Source organism: Nycticebus coucang, chromosome 6, assembly GCF_027406575.1.
Source record: "Nycticebus coucang isolate mNycCou1 chromosome 6, mNycCou1.pri, whole genome shotgun sequence".
Lineage (NCBI taxonomy): Eukaryota > Metazoa > Chordata > Mammalia > Primates > Lorisidae > Nycticebus > Nycticebus coucang.
Window position 1 is genome coordinate 2394449 of NC_069785.1, and position 23696 is coordinate 2418144.

General features: G+C 52.3%; 1 long non-coding RNA gene across 1 annotated transcript; it reads left to right on the top strand.

The window, feature by feature from the left end:
- The first annotated feature begins 12245 nt into the window (after positions 1-12245).
- LOC128588278 (uncharacterized) lies at positions 12246-21539 on the top strand. Its single transcript, XR_008380743.1, has 3 exons — positions 12246-12427; positions 14447-15557; positions 21380-21539. It is a non-coding gene; the product is annotated as an uncharacterized LOC128588278 (long non-coding RNA).
- The last annotated feature ends 2157 nt before the right edge of the window (positions 21540-23696 follow it).

Below are 23696 nucleotides of genomic sequence, written 5' to 3' on the forward strand. Positions count from 1 at the left end.
TTTATAAAACAAGTGTATGGTGCCCCATGATCACATTAATGTACACAGCTATGATTTAATTAAAAATAAATAAATAAATAAAATTATACTTCTCTAAAGTTTGGCATATAAAATAGCAATAATATTTAGCATCTTCCATAATGAAAGTTTTTAAAAATGCTCCCCAAGAATTCTGCGTAGCCCAGCCGGGAGCGGGAGGAAGAACTCTCAGTGAATTTTATGGGACCAGAGCTGGCATGCAAGAACCCCACTCAAACAGCAGGGGGCACCACCTCACCAGGGCGAGAGCCCACGGCCAGCCAGCCAGAGGTCAGTGCTGCTTCATTCCTGGTGAACACAAAGTTCTGTCTGTCTGACCCAGGTAACAGCCCAGAGAGGCAGGTCTCAGGGTCACCATTTTACAGGTAGCTTGTCCAAGACAAAGGGCCAACCCCTCAGGAGGTCTTCAGACCAGCCCAAGGCTCTGTGGGGCACGATACCTCCTCCCTGGACCTACCCTTTGTTTGAGTGTCCCGAGTGACTGGGAGGCAGAGCCTGACAGCAGAGATGCGCTTTAGCTGCTAAGCACGATGCCCTCTGAGGAGACAGGAACAAGGTGGCCAAGTAGGGCCCAGCCCTGAGGAAACCAGGCCAAGGACGCTGTGCCAGGCTTGGCACTATGGACACACCCTCACCACAGACATCCCAGTAGTGCCTACCCACCCACACCCTTAGGACAGCCCTGGCTTGGTCAGCCACATGCCCCACACTGGAGGTGGCCAGCTGGGATAGGCCCATGACCAGGTGCCCCTAAGTTTGGGGGCCTTGGGTGATTTCTGGCCAGCTGGTGGGAACCAGTGCTTAGGGAGGCTGGAAGCCACTTCCCAGTGTCCTTCCTTCCTGGGAGCCTGCCCCAATGAGCACCTCAGCTGCTGTGCTCTCCTGGGAAACACTGCAGGTCACACCTGCAGCCCACCCAGTGGCCTGGCCTTCCTGGCCTGTGGCTGGTGCTGACCCAAATCCTAGGGATGGGCGCCCAGCAGAGGCCACACAAGCTGGTATGGAAGTGAGGACAGATGTCCTCCTAAGGGTATTCAGACAGCAGACCTGGTCCCAACCCTGGGCCCACTTAGCCTACAGGCAGGGCCAGCCCAGTCCTATGCACCTAGCCCAGACCAGCCAAGGAGACCATAAGGAGCCAGGTGCCTGAGGAGGGGGCCATGGCTGGCCAGCACCCAAGTAAGTCCTCAGAGTCAGGGGGAGCACCCAGCGTCACACCCAAACCCCAGCCAGAATCAACAGGCTTCTCAGACATCCACTCCCCTCCCTCTAGCATCTGGGTTGTGTGCCAGCCCCTGGGCCTCCCACTCCATGCTTTGCTCACTGCTGATAGTCGTCCTTACACATGACCCTCAGTCCTCACCCAGACTCTCACCATCATGCAGGTGAGTGGGACCCTGGGCAAGACTCAACCTCCTTGTCCCCAAAAGGGGTGCTGATTCCTGTGGAGGGCACACACTGTGAACAGGTCCTCTGCGGCCATTGCAGATCGCAAGGGAGCTCTCTCTCCATAACGACACATGTACAGCCCGAGCTCCAGGATCCAGGTGGCCAAAGAGGCACAGTGCTGCATGTGCATAATAGACACAGCATGGCCCCTCTTGATTTACAGGACAGGCACACACGCGCACACACGAAACTACAACCACAAATATACATGGTACATGTGTGTATGTGAGGGCCACATGGGAAGAGTCTGGCAGCCATGCACACACCAGAACATAACAGAGGAGACCCATCCAGGTGCACTTGAATTTCCTTGGTAATGCTTTAATTTTTTTTGTTTTTTCAGACAGAGTCTATGTTGCCTTCCATAGAATGCTGTGGAGTCACAGCTCACGGCAACCTCAAACTTCTGGGCTTAAGCGATTCTCTCCCTTCAGCCTCCCAGGAAGCTGGGACTACAGGTGCCAGCCACAACGCATGGCTATTTTTTTTTTTTTTTTTTTTTTTTTTTGCAGTTTTTGGCTGGGGCTGGGTTTGAACCTGCCACCTCCGGCATATGGGGTCGGTACCCCACTCCTTTGAGACACAGGTGCCGCCTGCGCGGCTATTTTTTGTTGCAGTTGACATTGTTGTTTAGCAGGCCTGGGCCAGGTTCGAACCTGCCAGCCTCAGTGTATGTGGCTAGCACCATAACCACTGTACTATGGGCGCTGAGCCAATGCTTTAATTTTTATGAGACTGTTCAAGAATTACTGTACTCGGGGTTGAATTAAACCAAAATTCCCTTTTAAGGAAAATATTGGCCCTAGCTGCAAATTCAACAAGTACAAAAGGAATGAATTTCATATGGACAGAAGTAAAAGGTGAATTCTTTGCAATTTGGTTACTTGTATAACTAAAATGTAAAATTGCAATAAGCCATACTACACAGCAGCCTTACCTCCAAGTTCACCAGCGTCTGCTCAGCTTTGTCCCCTCCCCAACTGCTATTGTACATGCACACGCAGCATCCGTGCTCCAGCGGTACTGGCCTTGCTACTCAGGTGTGTTCTGTAGACGTGCAATAACAGCCTCACCTGCAAAATGTTAACAGAGGCAGATTCAGAATCCACCTCCCATGTACTGAATTCCCCCAGGTAATTTGTCCACACTCGAAAGATGAGTGGGTCTGTTCCTCAGTTTCACTTTAAAATCACCTGGAAAAGCTGGGGGTAGGGGGGTGGCTCACACCTATAATCCCAGCACTTTGGGAGGCCAAGGCAGGTGAATTTGCCCTGAGCTCACAGGTTCAAGACCAGCCTGAGCAAGAGCAAGAACCTGTCTCTAAATGTGGCAGGCACTCGTAGTCCCAGCTACGCAGGAGGCTGAGGCAAGAGAATCACTTGAGCCCAAGAGTTGGAGGTTCCTGTGAACTATGACTCCATGGCACTCTACCAAGGGTGACAAAGTAAGATTCTCTCTAAAAAAAAAACAAATCACCTGGAGAGTATTATGAAAAAGAGATTCCTTATTCCCACACCTGAGACAATTTGCATAATTTTGGGAGGGCTATAAAGTATAGTCTTTAGGGCAGCACCTGTGGCTCAGTGCGTAAGGCGCCAGCCCCATATACCGAGGGTGGTGGGTTCAAACTCGGCCTCAGACAAACTGCAAAAAAAAAAAATAGCCAGATGTTGTGGCAGGCGCCTGTAGTCCCAGCTTCCTGGCAGGCTGAGGCGAGAGAATCACTTAAGCCCAAGACCTGGAGGTTGAAGCAAGAGCATCACCTGAGCTCAAGAGCTAGAGGGTGCAGTGAGCTGTGATGCCATAGCACTCTATCCAGGGTGACAAAGTGAAACTCTGTCTATAAAAAAAAAAGAAAGAAAACAAGTGTACTCTTTAATAATGGAATTTAAATTCAGAAAATGAAGATTTGCATAGCAGCTCACTCACTATAATTTTTTTTTTTTTTTTTTTGCAGTTTTTGGCTGGGGCTGGGTTCCAACCCACCATCTCTGGTATATGGGGCCAGCGCCCTACTCCTTTGAGCCACAGGTGCTGCCCTATAATTTTTTTTTTGAGACAGAGTAGAGTGCTGTGGCATCACAGCTCACAGCAACCTCTAACTCTTAGGCTTAAGCAATTCTCTTGCCTCAGCCTCCCAAGTAGCTGGGACTACAGGCATCCACCACAACGCCTGGCTATTTTTGTTGTTGCAGTTGTCATTGTTGTTTAGCAGGCCCAAGACGGGTTCGAACCCTCCTGTCTCTGTGTGTGTGGCCGGTACCCTAACCACTAAGCTACAGGCATCAAGCCTCACTATAATTTTATATAAGTTTCTCTCTGGCTTTCATTTTCCTCCAAGAATTATAGTGATGATAAAATGACAAAATGATGATAAAATGATAACGATAGTTACAGTGATAAATAAAATGACAAAATGAACATATTCATAAACTCTAAAACCCTAAACCAATGGCATTTTTAATGATTGGCATGGTGTGAAATCAAATAACTAAATATTTGCTGAACAGAAGAAAAAGAAGTACTATATGATTTTAAATAAATAAAATTTGAAATAATGCCCTTCTTGCAAGGGCCTGGGGAGAACCGCACCCTCAGAGCCTAATGAGGGCCTCACCCACAGCCCTCACTCCTCTGTCCCCTCCAAGCCTCCATTCCAGGTCGTTTAGTCACTCAACAGGCATGTGTTCCTGCCTCCCCACTCCACCCCCTCGCTGGTCTCCAGCAGGGCTCTGGCCTGTGGGTGCTAGCAGCTCCCTAGGAACCTCCAGTAAGGGCTGCATTAGAGGGAACCTCACAGCTAGCCCTGGTCCTGGGAACCACATCAACAACATTTCCTAAATGTTTGGATAACCTAAAATCCAGCAATAGTGTTATTCATGGCCGAACACCCGTGAATTTTCTTATATCCTGGCAACAAAGAAGTAACAGAAAACAGGCCAACTTGGAGGACTTTTCTGAACATCTGAAACACCTCAACAAGGTGTCCCTGGGGCTTCAAATCAGGACCTGAGACTGTCCTAAGCATCTTTCAGGTGCCATTTGTTGACCACAGCACCCACATGAGAGATACTTTTCCCAAGCCTCCTTTGACTGCAGCTCCCAGGTATGTCTAGGCCAGCTGGGTGTGTCTGGCCACATGTGCCCACAACCCACCTGTCCCTATAGCACATTCAGCAAACACCCCCAAAAGACCTGCTCTGGGCCAGACCATAGGAGTACAGCCTCTACCCACAAGCCTAGGCTCCAGGCTCCCCCGCATCTGGTCTTCTTAACTGGAAGTATCATACCAAGAACTGAGAGAAATGGAGTGTTTTTCAGGTCCCATGGGATACAGTCCCCAGAAAGGGCACTAGGAGAAACAGGTTCCAGTGGCAGCTCCCAGGAGACCATGCCTGCTGCCTGCACCACTGGGCTCTGGAGAGCAGACAGGCAGCAGTGTGTGCACAGGGTCGGGCCCTGGAGAGAGGCATTGCAGTAGTAGGTGGGGGGATAGTGAGGAGAGCATGGCACCTGGGCAGGCAGGAGGGACGCCAGCAATGGGGAAGGGCAGGACCATGGAAGTCCCTGGCAGGCCTAGGAAACCAGTACCCAGGCCAGGGAGAGGTCCTGTTTGAGGCCTAGTCAGAGTTATAGGACCCCAGCCTTCGGTGGTGCCTGTGGCTCAAAGGAGTAGGGCACCGGCCCCATATGCTAGAGGTGGCGGGTTCAAACCCGGCCCTGGCCAAAAACAGAAAAAAAAAAAAAGAAGAAGAAGATCCCAGCATTCATGAGTCAAGCCCACTCAGTAAGACACACCCTCTAGAGACATGGGGACATTGGGCAACTGATGGGGGAAGGCTCATGGGCAGCCCCGACAGTGAGCCCCCAGGGAGGCACCAAGCAAACCAGGGAGTAGCCTTCTTCAGGACGCTGGCCAGGAAGGGGTGGGCTCTGCACTTAACCCTACTCCACCTGCCTCTGATCACTGCCAACAATCACAGACCAGGTACCCTGTCACTTCCATCCCAGCTGCAGTTTCCTCACCTGTAAAATAGGGTTGTAATGTCTACAGCATCAGCAGGTCATGGTGACACCGCCCCAGGATGAACTCAGGTGACTCAGGACACAAGTCTGAGATGATGGGGTGTGATGGGGGCAGCAGTAATATCAGGGCCAGAGAAACAGTGCAGACAGAGCTCTGCTGTGCTCCTCCCGCCCTGGGGCCCTGGACTCCAGAGAGGCCTGTCCAGAGTAGGTCTCTAGGTGTCTTCATGTGGAGGAAGGGCTGCTTCACCTCTCAATGGCCTCCCCTGCCATGGAGAACACCCCCATCCCCACCTGCAGAACCAAAAGCAGGAAACAGCTGGGAAAATAAGACAGACAGCGCTATGGGCTACAGCCATGCCTTCGCAGCCTGGGGCAGGGACTGGCTGTGACAGCACCCCTTCCAGACACACTCCTGCCCCTGCCCTTCCAGGTTGTCCAAAAATACCTGCATTTTTGGTCAACTTTAGGCTGTCAGAGGCCAAGCTTCACTGATTCTCTCTGCCAGTGACCTTCCAGTGCTATGTCCCGAGGGACACTGACCAAATCCATTTTGTTGTCACTGCTGCTAATACTGATGAATTGCAACAGGGCAAGTCATCTCCTCATCCTTGCTCTGGAGCTAATAACACCACCCACTCAGGGCTTACAGGTCTTCATCATGAGCACGTCACCTCTGTAATCAGAGAATAACAACAGGGCACTTTAAAAACAATCAAGTAATAACCCCCAGCCAGGCAGGCATCATATGATAAGATCGAGTCCGGGAGGGGTCTCATGAACTCCCAATTGGGTGCTGTCCAGATGTCTGATGCCACCGGTCTGACCACCCCCACCACAGGCTTTATGATCACGCTGAGTGCCACAGACCCTGAGGCAGTCCCAGAATTCCTCAGCTCCTGCCACACTGCCCTTCAACAGGTGGCTGTGCCAGGCCTGGAAAGCCCGAATCTCAGCCCCTTCACCCCAGGTCTCCTCACTGAGGTTGTGTGGAGGCTGCTTTCTTTCTTTTTTTTTTTTTTGTAGAGACAGAGTATCACTTTATCGCCCTTGGTAGAGTGCCATGATGTCACACAGCTCACAGCAACCTCTAACTTCTGGGCTTAGGCAATTCTCTTGCCTCAGACTCCCAAGTAGCTGGGACTACAGGCACCCACCACAATACCCGACTATTTTTTTGTTGCAGTTTGGCTGGGGCTGGGTTTGAACCCTCCACCCTCGGTATATGGGGCCAGTGCCCTACTCACTGAGCCAGAGGTGCTGCCCGTGGAGGCTGCTTTCTGCCAGGAGGGAAAACAGACCTTTCTTTCAGCCCACTCTTGGCATCCAAGCAGTGTGAAAGGGTGAGGCCCTCAGGCAGCCCTCACCCGCAGGTGCCCAGCCAGCTATGCTCCTGATCCTCCATCCTAGACCAATAAGCACATCGGTTTTCCCCATGTGCATAGAAGAGCTTACAGGGCTGCACAAGGGTGCAGGAGGGACACATGTGAGGTACAGTGCTAAGGGAAACCATCCTCCACCGGGCTGCCACCCAGGCCCCAACGGTACCATCCGAGGAGCTCATTTGCTGCACACTTGCCCCAGTTGTGGGAGGTTGGACCCTCTAAGGGGCTTTGCCAAAGACCTCAGAGGCCAGAACTACTTGCATTGTCTAAGGATTTGAGTGAAAAAAAAAAAGGGGGGGAATGCCAAGCCAGAGTTCCGAACACTGTGTGATATGGCAAGAGGTGACACTTCACAGTGTCATCTGCCACTCGCTCAAATCCCACAGCAACCTCCCTGGAGAAGGAGACTGCTGGGGACGCTGGCTCTAGTTATGGCCTGCCTCCAGCTGACAGAGGCTCTGCCTGCCACTCCATCCTGTGCCTGGACTCAGCCCTCCACCCCTGGGTCTCTCATCACAGGGTCCACCACAGGCAGGGAGGCTGGACAGTGGGTGGACAGAGGGACGACTGCCAGGAAGCCTGGCAGGTGCTTACCACTGTGACGCCACTGGCACTGGCCTTGCCACTGCAGTTCTGGTCTTCTCTCACTTCCTCTTCCTGATGGATGACTCACCTGCATCGTCCACTCACACCCACACCTGAATCACCTTCAGCATCTGCTGAACATGGACAAAAGATGACCAGCTCTGTGGGGATCCACAGTTGAAGGTAGATGTGACCAGGCCAGCCCTGCCCAGCCGGAGCATCAAGTGTTTCTCCTGCTGCCCCACAGTGGAGCTCCTTCCTACAGGGGTGTGGCACTTCCTGGTCTGCACCACTCCATCCCCATCCTCTCCAGGAGGCAGGGCCAGGGTTGGGATTTCCATGTGGCTGCCAGGAAACAGGTTCCAGAGGGCCTTTTGACTGCATCTTCAGGTGGTCAGCCTTTTGATTACTTCATTCAGGGGGGTCAGTCAGAATGGAACCTAGGCCCTCTGACATTAAACCTAGTGCCTTTCCAGAGAGGCCTGGCTTCAGCCCAAGCAGAGGGAAACAGAGGAGCGCCCAAGTCCCTCCCAGACAGTGAGGGGAGGGAGGCGGCAGCCGGCTGGGGAAGGGCACAGCAGGCCTGGTACAGGGAGTATTTCTGAGCTCCCCAGACCCATCTCACCTCCCTGGCAGGGCAAGTTTGGTGTTCAGTGGCAGCTGGGGAGGGGTCTGCCTATCTGTGTGGATGAGGTGGACAGGGGTGAGGAGGGAAGCACACCTCCAGCTGCATGGGGCCTGCGCTTTGTGCTGTGGCCTCGCAAAAGCCTGGCGGGCAACTATTAATGCAAGGGGAGCCTCAGGTTTAAGGAAACTTGCTCATTCCTGGTTAGGAAGCAGGGGCCGTGGCCTCCTCCCCATCTGATGGCCCTAAGGTGGGCTTTTCCATGCTTCCACAGGGCAGGCTGGCCTTTGGCAGAAGAGAAGGGCTCAGGTTCTCCAGGCTCCCCTACCAACATGGGCCTAGCTGGCTGCCCCATGAATCACAGTGCCTTCCCCAGTTTCCGGTCCAGAAAGCTGGGCGACCCAAGAGGTACCCAGGGAGTGAAGGGGTAAAGGCTCAGAGGGCACCAAGGCCTGAGCTACGAAGGACACACCAGGCCAGGTCTCCAGGTGGATGGAAGACTTGGCACTGGCCCACTCCAGGCCTGCTCAGACTGGCTGGAGTTTCTGTTTTTACATCCACACTTCCCAGCTTCTTTTCCAGCTCTAGGTAAAGGCTGAGGATCCCACTGGGCTTGGGGTTTCTCTGGCCTGAGCTAGTAGCTTTGGTTTCTCTTCCAGGCCTGATCCTGCTCTCTGGACAGAACTATGAGATGTGTGGCTCCTGCATGTGTTCCAAAGGGATTCTTCCTGCTGCAGCGTGGCCCTAGGAACCGGAGAGTGTAGATCCCCGGCTGGAGGCCCTGAGCCAGCCCAGGAAGCGAGCACCTGAGGGGCAGGAGCAGCCCCTGCCTCTGCCCTGTGCCCACCCCCAGACTCGTTCTTTTACGCCCTGACCTGACGCCCCTGACCTGACGCGAAAGGAGGGAGACAGTGGGCTGCTGAAGTCAGGAGGGAGCAGCCTCTGCTTAGATTTTTTAGGGTTCCCCCCCACCCAGAGACGAGTCTGGCCCTGTCGCCCAGACCGGTCTCGATTTTCCAATCTCATCCTCCCAAAATGCTGGGATTGCAGGCGCGAGGCAGGGACGAAGCTGTTTTGATGAATAACGTTAACACACGGTCAGCTCCACACTGACACGGCTATGGCCCTGCCCCCGGAGCGGGGCTGCAGGTCCTCCGTGGGCCAATCAGAGTCGGGGGTTTTGGGAAAGGGATTCTGATTGGTTTGCTCGAGTCAGGGGCCCACAAGGGGACCAATCAACTGAGGAGGTGGGGCAGCGTGTCACGCCCAGCCGCGGCTACCCCACGTAGGGGTCGTTCCTGGAAAATAGGAGCGGCTGGATTCCCGCTCCCACCTCCGAGCTCCCAGAGTACCCTGTGGTGGCTGCCTTAGAATTCCGTCTGCAGTCTGGGGCTGCCCTTCGTTTGCTGCTGTGTCCTCCCAAAGACGAGCATTTACAGTGGATGTGAAGGCAGGACACTAGCGCTCACCAGACTGGGCTCCTTCCTCCCAGCTTAATGAGCTCCTTGGATCAGCATTGCCAGCCCTGCCCTTGGCCGTGGGAAGCCTCCAGGATGCTCTTGAACTCCCAGGAGTTTGCTGGAGGGAGCTCCAAAGACAGGCCTCTACCAGGCTCCCCTGACGGGGCAGGCACCAGCACGTAGTGGAGAGGGACTTTCTGGAATTTGGGATAGGGTATAAGACGAGGCCATCCTTATTGGCCATGGATGGAGCCAAGATTAGCACCTTTTTTGGTCCCCTCCAGACCCCGGCGCCTGTAGCTCAAGCTGCTAGGGCGCCAGCCACATACACTGGAGGTGGCAGGGGACTTGACTGTGCAGATTTTGCAAGAGTTAGTGGTTGAGAGTGTGTGAGTGGCATATCTGGCTTGGGGGCTGGCCTGCTGTTTCTCACAGCACACAGCTGGTGAGTGTTCTCTGGATGTAGGGCTCAGAAACTGCCGCTGGGTGCCAGACAGGAAGATCCACTGTGGAACTCATGGAGCTGGCTAAGCCACAAGGGACCTAAAACACAATCATTTTGAAGATGGGGAAACGGAGGCTCATAGAGGGGAAATTATTAACCCAGTGACACATGGTGATTATGGCAGGGCCAGAGGCTCCCCATCATGGAAGAGGAGTGAGCTTTGGGGTCAGCTTGGGCAATGGTAGGACTCTGGGTGAGCTTTTTCCTTTCTGAGCCTCACTTCCCTCTGCAGCGAAGGAACCCAACTCGAGTGACCGTGGTCCCAGCTACACTGGAGCAGCAGGGAAAGAGGGATCAGAGAATCTTGTGACAGGACAGATTCTTGCCCCAATGTTTACTGAGCCTTCACTACTGGGCACTTGCCAAGTCCTCTGTGGTTATCTAGGGAATCTTGAATGGAAATGAATCAGCCCAGGCCTCTTGGGAGCCAGACGAGGTCCTGACAGAGAACAGGAGGCCGGGAGATGCCTGAGAGGACAGTTTGGGCAAACAGTCACTCCGGGCCTGCAGCTGGACAGCCTCTTCCCACCCAGCTGGGCCTCAGGCCTCAGAGTTTCCACAGGTTCTGTGTCCTCTGTCAGGTTTTGACCCTGTGGTTAGCCCATCCCACCCAGCACAGACACCTTTCAGACCCTTGGCCGCCTCTGTGCCCACTGTGCACCTGTGGCACACCAGGCAAGGTCCTGAGTGCTGACTGTGCCCTGACACCTGGGTTGTGCCATCTCATTCGCATAATCCCCCTGAGCAGCCGCCCGGATTCTTACCTCCACTGACAGGTGAAGACAGCAAGGCCCAGGGAATTGAGTCGCATCCCCCCCTGATCCTGGCAGCTTATCCTCCAGCTGGTCTCTGAGGGCAGGAGCTCACTGGGCATCCCAGTGGTGTCCAGGGGCCATCGGATGTGCAGGGGAAGGGTGATCAGGCCTCCCACCAGGACTATGCTCACATATGGCCGCCCCACCCTGCCTGCTGTCCCACTGGAGCTGGCTCTGAAGTGGAGGGAGCTGTGTGAGTCTCTCCCTGTGTTGGCAGGGCTGAAGGACCCCACCCAGGCCCCAGCCTGCCAGCTCTTCCATCCTGCCCCAGGGCCCAAGCGTTGCTATTTGGCACAAATACAAAGCATTCTGTGGGAGTTCAGCCTGGGTAGGGACAGGGAGTGGGAGGCAGCTCCCTAAACATCTGGAAAACATCACCTCCCTCTCCCATGCGCTATGACACAGCTGGTGTATTTGGGGTAAGGCATGTCCCTGGCCATGCCTGGCACCCACAATCTTTTTGTCTAAGCTGTGTTTTCAGTGTTGATCCCGAAGAATCAGGTGATGGTACCTACTCCTTTGGGGGTGCCTGCCCCCCCTCAGAAGGGCCCACACACCTTTTTTCTTCCAAAGGCTTTAGGGTCGTATTTGCTAACAGGGCCCTTTAGTCTCCCTGAGGTGTGTCTCTGAGAATGGTGTGAAATAAACCGGTTTCCTCTCTTGAGAATTGTCCCCACCCTACTTACAGACAAGTTCATCCTCTCTCCATTGATCTGCAGAGCTCCTTCTTCATAGGTCAAGTTCTTTAAGATTTTAGGTTTGATTCTAAAAGCAAAGAGACTAGTAAACAATCCCAATCTGGGGAGCCGGGGCTGGGAGTGAATGGGCACAGAGGAAGAGCTAAGCAGGGAGACCTGCTGGGTGGCATTGCTCTCATCGCATAGAGGAGTCGGCAGGTGGGTAAAGGATGGGCCATACACCAAAGGGACTGGAGGGTCTGTCTTCCCTGGGAGCAGCCCTGCAGGCAACGCCTGCTCTGGGCGGGGGTCTTGCTCTGGTCTCCTGCCTGAGTGCTTCTTAATTTCTTGGATTTCAGGAAGGCCCCCAGGGGCAGTGGGAAAGCCCTAAACAGGGGTGGGCCCATCCTGCAGCTCTGGCCAGCCCTTCCGGTGGCCCACATGAAGCCAGGCGGGGTTTCTGGGCGGGTGGCCATCCGGAGTCAGGGGCTGGCAGGCAGGAAGGCCACAGAGAACAGCAGGCAACAAAGCCCAGGGATGGCCCACAGCACAGAGCAGAGTCACACAGGGAGGGACCAGGGCTATGTAGGGAAAACAGGCATTGGCCTTGACCCTCTGTGTGGCGGGGCCCTTTAGGCAAAAGCTTGTGACTGACTGACCTCCTAGTTCCAAAGGACTCAGGGCTGTGCACGGCCATGTGCTGACCATGCAGCCAGCTCTGAGCAAGGCCACGCTGCCCAGCCCTGCTGGACACTGGCAATGCACTGGAGAACAAGACAAGACACTGACCGTGGGGGCCAGGCGGTCCTGAGGATGAGTTAGCAGCCCTTGGTGGGGGAGATGGAGGGCAGACTCTGAGATGTCAGTACAAGGTTCCTGGAGCTGGGGTGGGGGACAGGACTCAGGAGGCAGAAATGGGGGTGGACAGGAAGATGGGGAGATGCCAGATAGCTCTGGCTGTATTAATAGGGAGGGCTGGTGGGGCCTCCTTGTAATGTTGACCCTTGGCAGTCAGCATTTCAATTTCAGACTGGGCTGTGGGGGGCCTGGACAATGGGGGGCACCGGGAAGGTTGAGGAGAGGGCGGACCATGCCCAGGCAGGGAGCCCTAGAGCCCTGTAAGTGAAGCCTGGGGAGGAGGGGAGGGCTTTCCCGGGGGGACCCTCTCAGCAGGACCTCCTAAACTGCTCTGACCCTTCCAGCCCATGTTTCCATGCTGGGGCAGCAGAAACACAGTGGTTGCTGCTGGCTGGAGTTGGGAGCTCCTGTACCTGACAGTGCTGCTCCCAGAGGAGGACTAGAGAATGAAGTTGGGATGGGCTTCGGGCCAGCTGTCTCAGGGGTCAGGAGAAGGAGCAAGGGGAGGGCTGGGCTTTGGGCACTGCTGGCAACTTCAGTGAGCCAGCTCAGGGCAAGGAGAGCTGATGGGGACTCTCTCCCATTAAGCCTCCAGCTCTTCCCAGGGGAGAGCCCCTCCTCCCAGGGCTGGGCTGGGAGGTGGACATCGCCGCCTGGCCTCCCTAACCTGGACTAGGAGGGTGGCAGAGCCATTTGTTTCAATAGCTTCTCACTCAGGGATCCCAGAACAGAGGCAGAGTAGGTACGGCTTTTCCCCAGCCTCTGGTGGACCTGCAGAGAGTGGGGCACACCTCCAGGGTACACTGCCCCTGCAAAATCCACACATAGAGGTGACGCATGGGAGGGTCTAAAAACACCCTGAGCAACCTCAGTGCTGGGCCACAGATTTTTGTTGTTGTTTGTTTGTTTGTTTGTTTTGAGACAGAGTCTCACTATGTCACCCTCAGTAGAGTGCCGTGGCATCACCCTCAGTAGAGTGCTGTGGCATCACAGCTCACAGCAACCTCAAATTCTGAGGCTTAAGTGATTCTCTTGCCTCAGCCTCCCATGTAGCTGGGACTACAGGCACCGCCACAGTGCCTGGCTATTTTTGCTGTAGTTGTCATTGTTGTTTGGCATGCCTGGGCTAGATTTGAACCTGCCAGCTCTGGTGTATGTGGCTGGTGCCCTAGCCGCTGAGCTACAAACTCCAAGCCAGCTGGGCCACATTTTAAGGAAATTTTCTAGAAGTCATTTCACAGACCTTAAAAGGTAATCCACTTGGTTACCTCCCAGGGAGCCCCAGACCCAAGAAACCAGTTCTGGTTACTGGACCCCTCTTTACTCCAGATTTAGCAGCTAATGGCAGCTAAAAGTGATTTTACACAAAATAATGTGTCAGAGACAATTGCTCCTGGGCACAGGTCCCAGATTTCAGCCTGTAACCAAAGGCCAAACGTGCCAGTTAATGATTAAACCTCTGGAGTCAGTGCTCAGGGACATACACAGGGAACAGCCCAGAAAGGTGCCCGCCAGGTTCCTGGCTGGAGGCGGGAGGAGGGAAGCACCCTGGCCCGCCCCACCAACAGGAACCGGTTCCTGCCCAGTGGGGGAAGGGAAATGCTTCTCCACCAAAGAAAAGCTAAAATATTGTCTAATTCCAGCACTGGAACAGCAAACAGGCTTCCCATTGTCTGCCAGCAGCACAGGAAAGTTTTGCATTGCAGAAAGGGCTTAACCACATGAAATGAGTGGGTGTAAGTGGGCACCAGCGTAAGAACCCTCACTTGGGAACACAGTTGTAGGTGATGATTCAGATCACAAAAGGCTGTTCTCCAAGGTGGTCAAGAGCTTTTATTTGTTTGTTTGTTTTTAGTGACAGGGTCTCACTCTGTCCCCCAGGCTGGAGTGTGGTGGCACTATCACAACTCACTGCAACTTAGAATTCCTGGGTTCAAGTGATCCTCCCGCCTCAGCCTCCTGAGTAGCTAGGACCACAGGTGTGCACCACCACACTCAGCTACTTTTTTTTTTTTTTTGTAGAGACAGAGTCCCACTTTACTGCCTTCAGAAGAGTGCCATGATGTCACAGGACTCACAGCAACCTCTAGCTCTTGGGCTTCGGCGATTCTCCTGCCTCAGCCTCCCGAGCAGCTGGGATTACAGGCGCCTGCCATAACACCCAGTTCAGCCGGGGCTGGGTTTGAACCTGCCACCCTCCATATATGGGGCCGGCACCCTACTCACTGAGACACAGGCGCCACCCGACACTCAGCTACTTTTTAAAAACTTTTTATACAGATAGAGTCTTACTATGTTACCCAGGCTGGTCTTGAACTCCTGGCCTCAAACCAATCCTTCCACCTCAGGTTCTCAAACTACTGGTATTATAGGCAAGAGTCACCACACTCAGCATAGGCCAAGAGATTTTAAATTCAGAGAAGCCTGGGCTCCAATTCCAGCTTTACTATTTTTTAGTTGTCATAGATATATGATGTTTCATGGCCTCAGTTTCCTCATCTGTAAAATGGGAACGTGGCACCATGGCACTGGACCTCAAGGGCATCGTGAAATATAATGAGATGATCTATGTGAAACACTTAGTGCTGTAGCTGTGACATGTGGCCAGCTCTGAATACACAACAATTTTTTATTTTGGAGACAGTCACACTATGTCGCCCTGGGTAGAGTGCCGTGGCATCACAGCTCACAGCAACCTCAAACTCTTGGGCTCAAGTGATTCTCTTGCCTCAGCTTCCTGAGTAGCTGGGACTACAGGTGCCTGCCACAATACCTGGCTATTTATTTATTTATTTTTTTTTGGTTGCAGTTGTCACTGTTATTTAGCAGGCCCAGGCTGGGCTTGAACCGGCCAGCTTTGGTGTATGTGGCTGGCGCCCTACTCACTGAGCTACAGGTGCCAAGACCACAGCAATTATTTTTATTGCAATTATGATCACAACAAGATCCTAATTGTTCCTTGGCGAGATTCTTTCCAATCTCAGCCTCCTACTCATGTTGGTGTTTCTTTGCAGGTTGGTTGGACCGCGTTTATAGTCAGTGTTTGAGGCTGACCCAGGAATGCTCTGGAGGTGAAGAGACGGCAGAGCACAGTCCCCTTGCCTTCCCAAGACAGTCACCAGGTGGTGTTCAGGTGTGATATTTGCGTATATTGCAACTTTACTGACATATAATTCACATTCCACAAAACACACTGTTTTAAAACGTACGATTTAGTGGGTTTTAGTATGTTCACAAGGCTACACAATCATTACCACTACCCAATTCTATCCCTTTTATTTCTCCTCAGAGAAAGTCTGCACCTGTTAGCAGTTACTCCCCATTGCCCTGACAATCACTAATCTCCTTTCTCTGTCTCTGGATTTGCCTGCCCTGGACATTTCATATGACTAAAATGACAATATCGCCCCTTATCTGTGGCATAACTTTCCACAGTTTCAGTTACCCAGTCAACTAAGGTCTGAGGATCAACTCATCCAGTACACTAGATGCTTCCGAGCAGGAAAGAGACCACATTTGCCCAACTTTACATTGTTATCATTGTTCTATTTTATCATTAGTTGCTGGTTTTTTGTTTGTTTGTTTGTTTGTTTTAGAGACAAATTCTCACTATGTCACCCTCAGTAGAGTGCAGAGCATCACAGCTCACAGCATCCTCAAACTCTTGGGCTTAAGTGATTCTCTTGCCTTAGCCTCCTAAGTAGCTGGGACTACAGGTGCCCACCACAACGCCCGGCTATTTTTTTTGGCCTGGGCCAGGTTTGAACCCACCACCCCCGGTATATGGGGCTGGCGCCCTACTCCTTTGAGCCACAGGCACGGCCCCGTCCAGCTATTTTTTGTTACAGTTGTCATTGTTGTTATAGCTGGCCTGGGCCAGGTTGGAACCCGCCAACTTCGGTATATGTGGCTGATGCCGTAACCACTGTGCTACGGGCACCCAACCTGTAGTTGTCATTGTTGTTTGGCAGGCCCGGGCTGGGGTTCAAACCCGCCAGCCTCGGTGTATGTGGCTGACACCCTAACCGCTGAGCAACAGGTGCCAAGCCTTAGTTATTATTGTTAATCTCTTACTGTGTTTAATTTGTAAATTAAACTTTATCACAGGCACTATACATAGGAAAAACATAATTCATATGGGGTTCGGAACTATTCATGGTTTCAGGCATTCACTGGGGGTCTCGGAATGTATCCCTCATGGATAAGTGGGGGACTACTGTATGCAAAAAGTAGTGTGTCTGGCCTCTTTTACCTAGCACAAGTGTTTTATTTTATTTCATTTATTTTTTTTTTATTTATTTTTTTGAGACAGAGTCTCACTTTGTTGCCCTCAGTAGAGTATTGTGGCATCACAGCTCACAGCAACCTCAAACTCTTGATTGGGCTCAAGTGATTCTCTTGCCTCAGCCTCCCAAGTAGCTGGGACTATAGTCATCTGCTATAATGCCTGTAATGCTATTTTTAGAGACAGAATCTCACTCTGGCTCAGGCTGGTCTTGAACCCGTGAGCTCAGGCAATCCACCCACCTGGGCCTCCCAGAGTGCTAGGATTACAGGCGTGAGCCACTGCATTCCTTTTTTTTTTTTTTTTAAGAGACAGGCCTTGCTCTGTCACTCAAGCTAGAGTGCAATGGCATCATCAAGGCTCACCGTGGCCTCAAACTCCTGTGTTCAAGTGATATTTCCACCTCAGCCTCCCAAGTACCTACGACGACAGGTGCACACCACCACACACAGCTATTTTTTTTTTTAATTTGTTGTAAAGACAGGATCTCACCTGTGTTGCACAGGCTGATCCCAAACTCCCGGCCTTAAGTGATCCTCCCACCTGAGCTTCCCAAAGTGGAGGAAATACAGGTGTGAGCCACCATGCCTGGATCCTTAATCCCTTTTTATGGCTGAGTAACAGTCTATTGCATGGATATACCACACTTTGCTTATTCATTCATCATTTGATGGACTTTAGGGGTAGTTCCTACCTTTTGGCTATTATGAATAATGGTGGTAACAAATATTTATATACAAGGTTTTGTATGGATATATGTTTTGTTTTGTTTTGTTTTGTTTTTGGAACAGAGTCTCACTATGTTGTTCTCGGTAGATTGCCATAGTATTATAGCTCACAGCAATCTCTGATTCTTGGGTTCAAGAGATTCTCTTGTGTCAGCATCCAAGTAGCTGGAACTATAGGTGCCCACCACAACACCTGGCTATTTTTTCTTTTGTGGTTTTTTTTTTTTCTTTGGCCGGGTCTGGGTTTGAACCCACCACCTCTGGCATATGAGGCTGGCACCCTACTCCTTTGAGTCACAGGCACCGCCCCCACCTGGCTATTTTTTAGAGACGAGGTCTCACTCTTGATCAGGCTGTTCTCGAACCTGTAAGTTCAGGCAATCCACCCATCTCAGCCTTCCAGAGTGCTGGGATTATAGACATTAGCCACTATGCCTCGCCTTCGATATGTATTTTAATTTCTTTTAGATATGTATCTAGGAGTGGAATCACTGGGTTCCATGGTGTAAGGTAATATTCTTTAAAGTGACAAAAAACCATAGAAGAAATAAAAATAATTACATAAACAATAAAGCTTGGAGTCTAAAGTAATTTAGCTAAATTTCCAATTTCTATCTTTTATGTTAGGAGAGTCCATAGGCCCCACAATTTGGCAAGTCAGAGTGAAAACAGACCCTGCATGCTATGGGAGCTGCAGATGTAGGGGCCCACAGTGTTACTTCATATGATAAACGTCTCTGTGTTATTTGATTTGTGACTGCAAGTGTGCTTTCATCATAAAAGATACTTTGTTAACTATAAAATGTTTGGAGTCACCAACCATTCCAGGACTGAAAATGTGAATCAGCAGGAAAATCAGGTCCATTCACCATCTGGCAGGAGCACAGATGGGGCGTGTCTGCAGCGGCAGCCACTGAGGCCTCAAGACACCCTTTAACTCCCTACCACTTTTTTTTTTTTTTGGAGACAGAGTCTCAAGTTGTTGCACTGAGTAGAGTGCGGTGGTGTCACAGCTCCTCACAGCAACCTCTTGGGCTTCAGCGATTCTCTTGCCTCAGCCTCCCAAGTAGCTGGGACTACAAGGGCCTGCCACAACACCCAGATATTTTTTGGTTATAGTCGTCATTGTTGTCTGGAAGGCCCAGGCTGGATTTGAACCCTCCAGCTTTGGTGTATGTAGCTGGTGCCTTAGCCACTGACCTACAAGCGCCAAGCCTCCCTATCACTTCTGCCACTGGTCTTGGCTCACCTGTGGAGGGTCAGGAGGAACAGCCCTCCAAACCTCAAAGGCAGCTCTCCTGTTCCGGGGGCCTTGTCTTCTGCAGGCTTGCCCTCCACCTCCCCTGCAGTTTTAAGACAGCTTCTGTGATTCCCTGCTGGCCAGGAGCCCCAGCAACTTCAGGGTGCCTATGAGGAGGCAGGGAGAATCCTCTGGCCACTGCTGGGAACGTACCATCCATCCAGTCAGCCCCCGTCTGTCCCTCCATCCATTCATCCAACTGTCTTTCCATTCATCACTTGCTGATACCCAGTACCAGGGCCAGACTAACCTGTGAGCCAGTGATGACCACACAGGTGAGAAGGGCTGGGTCAGCCCGACTGCATGGGAGCATCAGAAAACACCTTCTGCTTGGATGAAATAGTGAGAAGGACTCAATTAGTGGCCTCAGGGAAAAAGCAGCACAGCACTGGGAAGCAAAGGGTGGTCCACAGGGCCAAGTCGAACCAACACAGGGGTCAGGTCAGAGTAGGTACAACAATGCCACCTGCAATGATGATTCTATGGCAGTTCCCAGCTTCCTTCAACAGACTATTTTCAGAAGATCTGGCAGATATTCCCCAACTTCGGGTGGCAACTGTGGCTAAAAGGGGTAGGGCACCAGCCCCATATGCTGGAAGTGGCGGTTTCAAACCCAGCCTTGGACAAAAACTGCCAAAAAAAAAGATATTCCCCAACTTTGAGATAGGTTCTGCACACTCAGGTTTGGAGCTCCCCCCTAGGTTTGGAGGGCTGTTCCTATTTCTCCAGCCATGAGCCATGCTTTACCATCTGGAGACGACACTATCCACTGAACAAACAGGAAACAATAGCTGCTGTGAAATTTTCCTAGAGAGTTGTTTGACGGAGTTAATTTATTTATTTTTAAAATTCATGTATTTATTTATTTATTTTTGAGACAGGGTCTCATTCATCCCCAGGCTAGAGTGCAATAGTGTGATCACAGCTCACTGTAGCCTAGAACTCCTAGACTCATCCGATCCTCTTGCCACAGCCTCCCAAGTAGCTGGGACCATAGGTGTTATACCACCATGTCTGGCTAATGGTTCTATTTTTTATAGAAATGGGGTCTCGGGCGGCGCCTGTGGCTCAGTCAGTAAGGCGCCGGCCCCATATACCGAGGGTGGTGGGTTCAAACCCGGCCCCGGCCCCGGCCAAACTGCAACCAAAAAATAGCAGGGTGTTGTGGCGGGCTCCTGTAGTCCCAGCTACTTGGGAGGCTGAGGCAAGAGAATCGCTTAAGCCCAAGAGCTGGAGGTTGCTGCGAGGTGTGTGAGGCCATGGCACTCTACCGAGGGCCATAAAGTGAGACTCTGTCTCTACAAAAAAAAAAAAGAAAAGAAAAGAAAAGAAATGGGGTCTCATTGTGTTGTCCAGTCTGGTCTCAAACTCCTGGCCTCAAGTGATCCTCCCTCCTTGGCCTCCCAAAGTGCTGGAATTATAGGCACTGCCCCATACCTGACCAACAAGCGGTTATTTAGCAACTGGTTCAGGTCAGATACAGTTCTAGGCTCTGGGCTACAACTATGAGCCAATGTCCTATCCCCAGGGCCCTATGACTCAGAGAGTATGCATGGGAAGCTCGCACAGTAGGGATTAGACCTAGGGTTAGGTTAGTGGGGATCAGGACCAGTAGCGCGAGTGTTACTTTTTGTAGCAGCAATTCAGATGCAAAAGGAAAACCCACTACATACAGGACCCAGCCTCAGTCCAGACAGGATGTGACAAGCTTACTCTATCTCAGCTGGTGAGAAGTGTAAGACAGATCTTGTTGGTGGAGACTTTCCGCTTAGCAGGGTCTGTGATTCTGGAAACCTCCTTTCACCCCTTAAAAGAAAAATACCTGGGGCGGCGCCTGTGGCTCAGTGAGTAGAGCGCCAGCCCCATACGCCGAGGGTGGTGGGTTCAAATCCAGCCCCGGCCAAACTGCAACAACAAAAAAATAGCTGGGTATTGTGGCGGGCGCCTGTAGTCCCAGCTGCTTGGGAGGCTGAGGCAAGAGAATCACATAAGCCCAAGAGCTGGAGGTTGCTGTGAGCCGTGTGATGCCACGAGGGCAGTAAAGTGAGACTCTGTCTCTACAAAAAAAAAAAAAAAGAAAAAGAAAAATACCAGCTGAGTGTGGTGGCTCACACCTGTAATCCTGGCACTTTGGAAGGCAGAGGCAGGTGGATTACTTGAGCTCACAAGTTTGAGACCAGCCTGAGCCAGAGTGAGACCCTCCCATCTCTAAAAAAATAAAAAAAATAGCAGGTCATGGTGGGCGCCTCTAGTCCTAGCTACTTGGAAGGTTGAGGTAAGAGAATCACTTGAACCCAAGAGTTTGAGGTTGCTGTGATCTGTAAGGTTGCTATGACACCATAACACTAGGTGTTATGGTGCCAAAAACACTAGGCTGACTGTAGGAGGTAACCTATTCACAGGTCCCAGGGACCAGTGTGATCACACCTTTGCAGGCCATTTTTGTGTCTCCCTCAGTCTTTCTAGCTTCCACCCATCTTCCTTCTTTCTTCACTGACATAACACCCCGCCCCCAACCACAACCAGATTAGGGCTAAGGATCTAAGATAAGTTTGTCTAGCCTTACATAGGTGTGCCCAGCTAATCACATAAATAAATGCTTACAGAGAACACTTTCAGGCCACTTCTCTGGTTCTCTGCAGATGGAGGGAAGGAGAAGCCACTAGAAGCTGAAAAAGACGAGGAAATAAATCCCCCCAGAGCCTCCAGAGGGGAGTGCTGCCTTGCCTGTACCTTGATTTGAGTCCAGAGACCTGTGACAGATTTTCATGCTACAGAACTATAAGATAATAAATCTATATTGTTTTTTAAAAAACCCAAACCAGGTGGCGCCTGTGGCTCAGTGGGTAGGGCACCAGCCCCATATACCGAGGGTGGAGGGTTCAAACTCGGCCCCAGCTAAACTGCAACAAAAAAATAGCCGGGCATTGTGACGGGCGCTTGTAGTCCCAGCTACTTGGGACGCTGAGACAAGAGAATCGCCTAAGCCTACGAGCTGGAGGTTGCTGTGAGCTGTGACACCAATGTACTCTACCGTGGGTGATAAAGTGAAACTCTGTCTCTAAAAATAAAAAAAAAAAAAAACCAAACTCAGGCCTTCCTGGGTGTGTGGCTTATAGGAGGGAAAAGACATGAATGAGATGTGGCCCCCCATTGAAGGTTCCAAGCCCTGGCCTGCCCATTCCCCCAGCCTGCCTATTCATCGCAATCTCCTTTAGCCCTGGAAGAGTGACCGTGGTTGTGGGAATGGTCCCTCCTGTGTCTTTAGGAAAGGGACCACGGTAGAGGCACAGATGACCAACAGGTAGGGAGGGGCCGTGGGGCACTGCCCAGCACATTAGGGCTTCCCAGTAAGACCTAAGCCCACCCGAGGGAGGGATGGGGTAACCACATGGCCCTCTGTTGCTCCCCTGGGGGTCACAGGCTGTGTCTGGAAGGGGTGGTGACTGTGACACTCCACAACACTCCACAGTTGGAATTAAACAGGCAAGCCCACCCCACCCTCCACCCCAGGGAGAGGAGGGGGTGACAGGGTGAGGGGTGTGATGAGGGCCCCCTCAGGGAGGGGCCTGGGAAAGGGGGAGGGTGCTGCAGGAAAGCCTGGGCTTTCCTCATTGTTCCTGTTCCCATTGTCCCCAGGCCAGGACACAGGGTCAGAGAAGGGGAGGGCCTGGGCTGGGGGAGGGGAACTGGGAAAAAGCAGCAGGACTGTAGGAGATAGAAATCCCCCCAACAGGAAGCACAATGGAAGCCTGGCAGGCAGGAGATGGGGGGGTGGCTTGGGGAGGGAACCAGGCCCATTCTGGCCATGCCTTTGGCTGGTGTCCCCAGAGGGTAGGCCCCAGTGGAACCCAGCGCACTCTGACACCCTGGCACCTTGCCCCATACACACACACCTGTCCTCCTGCAGGAGTGCTCGGGCTGCTTCTGGTGGGGGTGTTGCCCAGGGGAGCATCCACAGCGCCTGGCTGGACCTAGTCTGAGCCTGGGCCAGGTGTGGCCACCAGGACAATAGGAAAGTGTTTAGGAGGACAGGGGGCTGGGGCCGGCCACCTTGCCACTTTGTGAGACACTTCCCCCAGGGAAAGGCTCTGCCTAGCAGGATGGGTTGCCCCCTTGGGAACAGGGCCCATCCCAGGAACAGGAAACACTGTACCAGCAAGGCTGGCCACAAACATGAGACAAAAACACCAGCCACAGCTCAACGCTTGTGGCTCAAGCGGCTAAGGCACCAGCCACATACCCCTGAGCTGGCGGGTTTAAATCCAGCCCAGGCCCGCCAAACAACAATGACGGCTGCAACAAAAAGATAGCCGAGCGTTGTGGCCGGTGCCTGTGGTCCTAGCTACTTGGGAGGTGGAGGCAGGAGAATCACTTGAGCCCAGGAGTTGGAGGTTGCTGTGAGCTGTGATGCCACAGCACTCTACCCAGGGTGACAGCTTAAGGCTCTGTCTGAAAAAAAAAAAACAACCACCAGCCACAGCCATCAGTGTGGCTACCACAGAGGCCCTGACACAACAGGGATTATTACTTTAACAGGTGATTCCACCTGAGTGGCTCACACAGGGATCATGCCAGAGAGGGGAGGTACAAGAGCCTCCCTAGCAGATGGTCAGAGCCAGCGTCAGGCAAGGCAAAGGTGTGCTTAAAGGTCCAGCTGGGCAGAAACAGATCACAGGGAGGGCAAATGGTGACCAGGTGGACCACCATGCAGGGTCAGGTGGATGGGACCATAAGGTTGGTGTCAGAGGTGAGGCCAGTTCAGGGTTTCTGGAGCAGGGAGCCAGGCCGGGCCTGAGATTCCATCTGTAGGGGTCAGAGGCCAATTCTGGGGCCCTGTGTACCATCCACCCTCTAGCCACACTCCAGGATACTTTGACTGAGACCAGACAATTCCTGCCAGATCCTTGAGATCAGGCCTGGGAGAGTTGGAAGGTGGAGCTTCAGGAGACCCACATC